Source organism: Eptatretus burgeri, chromosome 7, assembly GCF_056783735.1.
Source record: "Eptatretus burgeri isolate ZD-2024b chromosome 7, Ebu_testis_v1, whole genome shotgun sequence".
In the NCBI taxonomy this organism is placed as follows: domain Eukaryota; kingdom Metazoa; phylum Chordata; class Myxini; order Myxiniformes; family Myxinidae; genus Eptatretus; species Eptatretus burgeri.
Genome location: NC_140967.1, coordinates 43,527,176 through 43,533,990, shown reverse-complemented (window position 1 = coordinate 43,533,990; position 6,815 = coordinate 43,527,176). Strand labels below are relative to the sequence as shown.

General features: G+C 45.0%; 1 long non-coding RNA gene across 1 annotated transcript in view; it reads right to left on the bottom strand.

Annotated features, from left to right (window-relative positions):
• Window positions 1–4,061: 4,061 nt before the first annotated feature.
• Window positions 4,062–6,815, bottom strand: part of LOC147023128 (uncharacterized) — a 3,468-nt gene continuing 714 nt past the window's right edge. Inside the window, exons 1-2 of the long non-coding RNA XR_015060042.1 lie at window positions 6,394–6,815; window positions 4,062–4,806 (exon numbers count right to left, since the gene is read on the bottom strand). The exon at window positions 6,394–6,815 is cut by the window's right edge and continues 714 nt beyond it. This is a non-coding gene — a long non-coding RNA (uncharacterized LOC147023128). The remainder of the gene's footprint in view (window positions 4,807–6,393) is intronic.

The following is a 6,815-nucleotide window of genomic DNA, read 5'->3' as shown; positions in this document are numbered from 1 at the left end:
TCATCAAAGATTGGGGGTCCCGAAGGCTTTGCCCTAATCCCGTCATCCGGTGAGCTGCCCTGCGAAGGGAAGCTGCACAGGAGGTACTCCCACGGAGTGGGTTTTCAGATTTTTTTTTTTTGTGTTTTGCGGAATGAAGGGTTTTACGTTGGCCGGAGTGCAAATCATGCCACCAACCTCCTAATAAAAAAGTAACCCAACTGCAGGAGGATGTCCGCAGACACAGTTGGGCACTAGATATGGATGGCCGTTGGCTCACAAGGAGCTCCTCCGCCCTTTGACAGGTTTTGTTTTTAATCCTGCTGGGTGTCCATATCCAAACACTCTCCTCACCAGAAAACCTGGTAGGGGAGACGGTTTAGTCGCTGACAACCCGACCATGGAACAGGTTAGTACAGGTTTACATGGTACCTGACGTTTCCGTAATACTGTTCACAAACAAACAGAAAGGGGTGAAAACAGTTACCTCCATCCATCTTCGATGGCGGAGGTTAACAAGCCACAATCCTTCTGGGAGAATGTCCTGCGGACAGATGAGACCAAATTAGAGCTTTTTGGAAAGGCACATCATCTTTATGTTTACAGAAAACAAAATGAAGCCTTCAAAGAAAAGAATACCTTCCTTACAGTTAAACATTGAGGAGATTCAGTGATGTTGGGATTGTTGTGCTGCCTCTGGCACTGGGTGCCTTGAATGTGTGCATGGCATCATGAAATCAGATTACCAAGGCATTTTGGAGCACAATGTTCAACCCATTGTCAAAAAGCTGTCTCTGTCGAAGTTCATGGGTCTTGCAGTATGACAATGACCCCAAACACACTTCAAAGAGCACCCAGGAATGGTTCGACAAAACGCTGGACTGTTCTGAAGTGGCCAGCAATGAGTCCAGATCTAAATCTCATTGAACACCTGTGGGGAGATCTGAAAACAGCAGTTGGGAGAAGGTGCCCTTCAAATCTGGGAGAAATGGAGCAGTTTGCACAAGAGTGGGCCAACCTGCCAGGAGAGAGGTGTGGGAAGCTCATTCATGGCTATTGGAAGCGCTTGACTGCAGTTATTTTGTTCAAAAGCTGTGCTAACAAATATTAAGTCCAGGGTGTCAATAATTTTGTCAATGCCATTTATTTTCATTTTCTGATTTAGAAGGATATATTGAGTTCTGAATCAAAAACAAAGGTTCTGCAATATTAACAGTGAAATAAAGAATTGTGGAGACCAAATACTTTTGTCAATTTGCATCTTATTGTTAGAGAAAATTGAGTTATTTGAAAAAAGTGCAAGGATGCCAATATTTTTGCCACGGCTGTAGATCGGTGCAAGGTGAATGGTGAGTTTATGGATCAAGTTCGTTTCCTTAAACTCAGTGAAGGGAAGACAAATTGGACATGACTGACAGTCACAGCAGCAGACCAGAAGGGCACTCGGTCGAGCTCATACCTCCACCACGTAATGCCTGATCCACGAGAACATATCGGACCCAATACATTTTTGAAATATCATGCAATATATCGTTTTGGTCCTCTCTCAATGGTGAAGAATCACTTTAAAAAGTAAATAATTCTCGTATCTAGATCCAGATCTGGATCTTCACCAAAATCTAATCAGTTCGTCCTTGTCACACACCAACCTGTGCACAAAATTTCATCCGAATCCATCCACAACTTTGAGATATCTTGTACACAAACAGACAGACAAAGGGGTGAAAACATAACCTCCTCTTCACCGTCGGTGGTGGAGGTAAAAAGCCTGGTGTTGGCTTAACAGTTAGAGTGGCTTGCTTAAGATATTAGGGTCTTGAGCTCAAGTCCCTGTCATGGCATTGAAATAACACCAGGTGGATTGACTCGGTCTGTCCTTCTGAGATCAGCAAAATTAGGACCAACTTACCGGTAAAGTTTGGTGGAGGAATAATAATGGTTTGGCGCTTTTTTTCATGGTTCGAGCTCGGCCCTTTAGTTTCATTGAAGGGAAATCTTAATGCGACAGCATGCAATGATATTGAAGACGATTCTGTGCTTCCAACTTTTTGGCAACAGTTTGGGGAAGGCCATTTTCTGTTTCAGCATGACAATGCCCCCATGCACAAAGTGAGGTCCTTACAGAAATGGTTTGTGGAGATCAGTGGGAAAGAACTTGACTCGCCTGCACAGAGCCCTGACCTCAACCCCATTGAACACCTTTGGGATGAAATGAAACGCCGACTGCGAACCAGACCGAATCACCCAACATCAGTACCCGACCTCACAAATGCTCTTGTGGCTGAATGGAAGCAAATTCCTGTAGCAATATTCCACCACCTCATAGAAAGCCTTCCCATTAGAGTGGACGCTGTTGTTGCAGCAAAGAGGGGACCAACTCCATATTAATGCCCATGATTTTGGAATGAGATGGTGGACGAACAGCTGTCCACATACTTTTGAGCATGTAGTGAATGTCAATCGTGTGGCTGTTTTGGTGCAATTTCATGTGAATGGTGTCTTTCAAAAATATATTTTGTGCATGCACACTTAAATCTTAATGGAGTTGTGTGTGATTGTGTATTTTTGATCAATATGCACACTGTGTACACCATGTTATCACATTTACACAATGTTGTGCAAAATTCACATTCCACCTTGCATATTGCTGAAATGCATTAATAAAGTGGAATTCTGGCAAGCTCAGTCCCAAATCATGAAAGTATCAGTGAAAGCCCATCCCAAAAAAAACATTACATAAAAGATAGATGGGAACTAGAACAGCATTCGGTGGAGCGCATACCTCCGCTAAGTTGAACAGTTTGTGTTTTGTATCCCACTCAGACCAGATCTGGATTCTGACCTGAACCAAAATCAAATCGGCTTGTTCTCATCACCTACCCAACTCATCCACCAAGGTTTGTCTTCACTCGTCCACAACTTTTTGAAATTTCATGCTATATATTGCTTTTGATGCTATCGCTCAATGGTGAAGATTCATTGAAGAGTTAAAATATTCTAGTGTCCGGATCTTCACCGAACCTGTCCGCCATGTTTTGTCTGAATCCGTCCATTACTTTTTGAAATATCCTGATCACACACAGGGCTGAAAACTTATCGCCGTCCACCTTCGGTGGCAAAGGTAATTATTGAAGTTGTACATTTGTTAAATAATGAGGTTTCGAACACGAGCCATGTTGCGATTTTTCTCCGATCATGAATTTTGCAGTCCTCGACAAACCAGGTTTGGTGATTTTGGAGATTACCGATTGAAGGTAAATTTTTGCTTGATCATATGTTGCAACACAATCTTGGAGATACCATAACGCTGTGCTGTGAGCAATATAATTGCAATGTTCTTGCAAGAAATAGGGCATAGCACCTTCATAGGGGTGGAGGGGGAATCAGAAAATGGCACAGGTAATTTGGACGGAAGGGGATGGGGGCAGGTCTCATCAACCAATGAAGTGCAAAGGAATTTTTAAAAGAACACCTTTTGCTTAACTTTATTCTGAAGGAATTACATTTCTGTCGAAATCAAGTAAAATTTAATCTCTAGCCATCACTTAATAATCAAATTAAAATTTTCATATTGGGGAAAGGAGCTCTAACATCTGAGTGAGTTCATGTAGATTGTAGAGAGATTTGAAATCTTCATTTTACTTTGTCTTCCCATCAAATAGCTCGACGGAGTTAAGAAAAAACAAAACAAAGGCATACTCGGATAGCTGAACACTAGTTCATTTGAGTTATAAGAACTAGTTCCGTACCAACTCGAGAGTTCATAGAACAAGATATGGCACACGTATTGAATGAAGCCCTGCCTGTGAGAAACCAGGATGCCAATTTGTAGCTGGGCCAAGATTCTAACCCAGGCTCGATGGCTCAGAAGCAAGTGTGCGTACCTCGAGGTCATCCTGTCTTGACAAGAAGATAAGCAAATGGATCAGAGAAAAAAATATATTCCTTGACATAATGGTGATTATCCCCCAAAAAACTGAAATTGACTTGAGCCGGACATGTAGCAACAGTAATGGTCAACAGGAGATGAAAACTATTGCGAACTGGCAATGTAAAGAAGGCACTGGAGGATGCAACAGAGGTCGAGATGATGAATTGAAAAATTTACTGGAATACAACAAAATGGAACATATCGTGTGAGGCCTTCATACTGCAGTGTACCAACTAGGCCGATTGGTTCAAGCCAAGCATCAAAGGTCTCACATATTCAACAAAATGGACCTGAGGCCCGACTTGGTTTTGGTATTGCAAGGAGGAAAAAAAAAAATAATGTACAGAAAGAGGGATACGTGAGCAACGACAATCAAAACCCCAAAAACATGAGAAATAACGGTAAGAATGGAGTGCAATGAGAAGGGAAGAGTGAACATTTGCAAAAATGTATTTCCTGTAAGAAACCCAGGCAGATGAGGGCAAGACGAGTGTCCACCATCCCACAAAGGCATCATCTCTCACTTCATCACAATGTGGTCACCTTGTTGCATTGCAATCATCATGTACAGTACTATAATGTCAAAAGAACTACAGTACCTGGTCACAAAACCTGGCAAGCTAAACACCACCCTGACCGTCACTTGTCTCTTTGAGCACGTCAACCAGAAAAAACTTCAGGTTGGTGGATAATGAAAATGGTCACTGTGGAAATCGCTTTCTGCATCGTGATGGCCACTGTCTGTATGGAGATCATTGTTATTCCAGCAGTGGAACTTGTGTGCAACAAAAACCACGACAACCACCAACATGAGAAGAGAGACCAGCAGATGCATCCGGATTCCTGGGCGTTCTCCGAATACTCCAAAACAATGCCGCTTTGGAAGAATGCGAGCTCTGTGTGCAAGGGGTTTGGAAATACAGTTCACGTCATGCCATTGTAAAAAAAGTTGCAACAAAATGATGAATGACATCCATCAATGTTGCACACACGATCACCTGCAGACGTTGCAGTGCATGAACAACGCCACCATGTAACAGGAATCTGCGTTCATTGCCCTTTGTAAACGAAGAAGGCCGTTCACATGTAACGTCCGAAGTACTACCTGCATCGTAAATATTTGTTTACCCAGAAACACCCGCTCCCTCCAGGAGAGGCGGTGGAGGTGAGGTCAGTAAGCAACGTGCACAGGTGAGAAACGGCAAGTCAAGCCACCCTCGTGGGAGATTTTTTTTTTTTGTATACCTTGGTCGAGGCTCGTGTGAGAGCTAACACACAACGCACAGCAAGGAGGCATGAGACAAGAGGGGCGGGAGTGGAAGGGACAAAACAGTGGGGAACAGACACATTAGGTGAACTGTGGAAGGGAGAGGGATGGGGATGGGACGGGGAACATGGGGAATACAAGATGGACATTACAGGGACTTTCAGGAAGGAAAGCAGGGAATTTGAAGGAGGTGGGCTTGGGTGGGTTATTGGGGGTAGAAAAGATCGAGGATTTGGATAAGAGGGATTTTGTACCCATGGGCCACGTGTTTCATCCCCGAGGTCACCTGACCCTGGCTGGCTGTGCCCTCAGCACGCACTCAAAAATGCCGTGGACATCGTCCAAACCGTTTCGTGCAATGGCGCCATCTCGTGCACACGTTGAACAGTGCCGCTTGTGGTGAACTGACGGATCGGAATGTTGGCACGTGACCCAAGGACATCACAAAACATGACATTATGACAAGACAAACAAAGGCTGTTGCGCAGACGGCGATCACACTGTAAGATAGCAAGTGGTGAAACCGGTGTCAAGGAACCTCCAGAACCAAAGCACCGAATCGACCACCACTTTCACGGGCCAAATAATTACCACCTTTACTTGTCGGGTCGGCCAGGGAAACATTTTGGGCCGAGTCGTTCACGATCAGGATGGCCAGGCCTGACGTCTGATTGAATAGGGCAGGAATTTAACCGGGAAGCAGGAATTTAACCGGGAAGCAGGCATGCGAAACACAGCGTGGGGGTCTTTCAGGTCCACCTCCAGCACCACCACCAACAAGCACACGTCCATCCGAGGGACGACGCATCTCCCGAGCATGCGACACGTATCGCTGCGCGAAGATTCGAACCATGGAGGACGCTTTAAAGGACAAGCGATCGTTAAAGACGTTCGAAGTGTATTTGAACCGATCGTTTTGAAAGGCTGATTGTATTTAAATAAAGATCTCATTACAGCGCGCACGCACGCACACACACACACACACACGCACGCACGCACGCACACACGCACGCACACACACGCACGCACGCACACACGCACGCACACGCACACACACACGCACACACACGCACGCACACACACACACACACACACACACACACACACACACACACACACACACACACACACAGACACAGACACAGACACACACACTCAATGGATGCCTCCCCGCCGGCCCCAAACTCCACCACACGAGGTATCCAGGCCAACCAACCTGCTAATGCCCTCGGGTTCAAACAGCAATGTCACACTCCCCTCATCGTTCGCTTCAATGAGTTTTTCGTATTTGAAAGAGCAAGATCCAGCGGACAAGACGCGCTCCATGGCGGCGTTTCCTTCCTTCCGGGGTTTACCAGGTGAGGCCGCAGCCAATCACAACAGCTGCACGTGACGTAGGGATAGTTGTTGTTGTTGTTGTTGTTGTTGTTGTTCAAGTTGTTCAAGTTGTTCAAGTTGTTCAAGTTGTTCAAGTTGTTCAAGTTGTTCAAGTTGTTCTTCAATCAACTGATCACTGAGGAGTTCGATCGGAATCGTTAAGGTCGGAATAGACAGGTAGATGCACACGGAGTACTTGTATCGAGAACAGCCGACATTGTTCTGTCAATCGTGTCATACTATGTGTGTATGTGTGTGTTT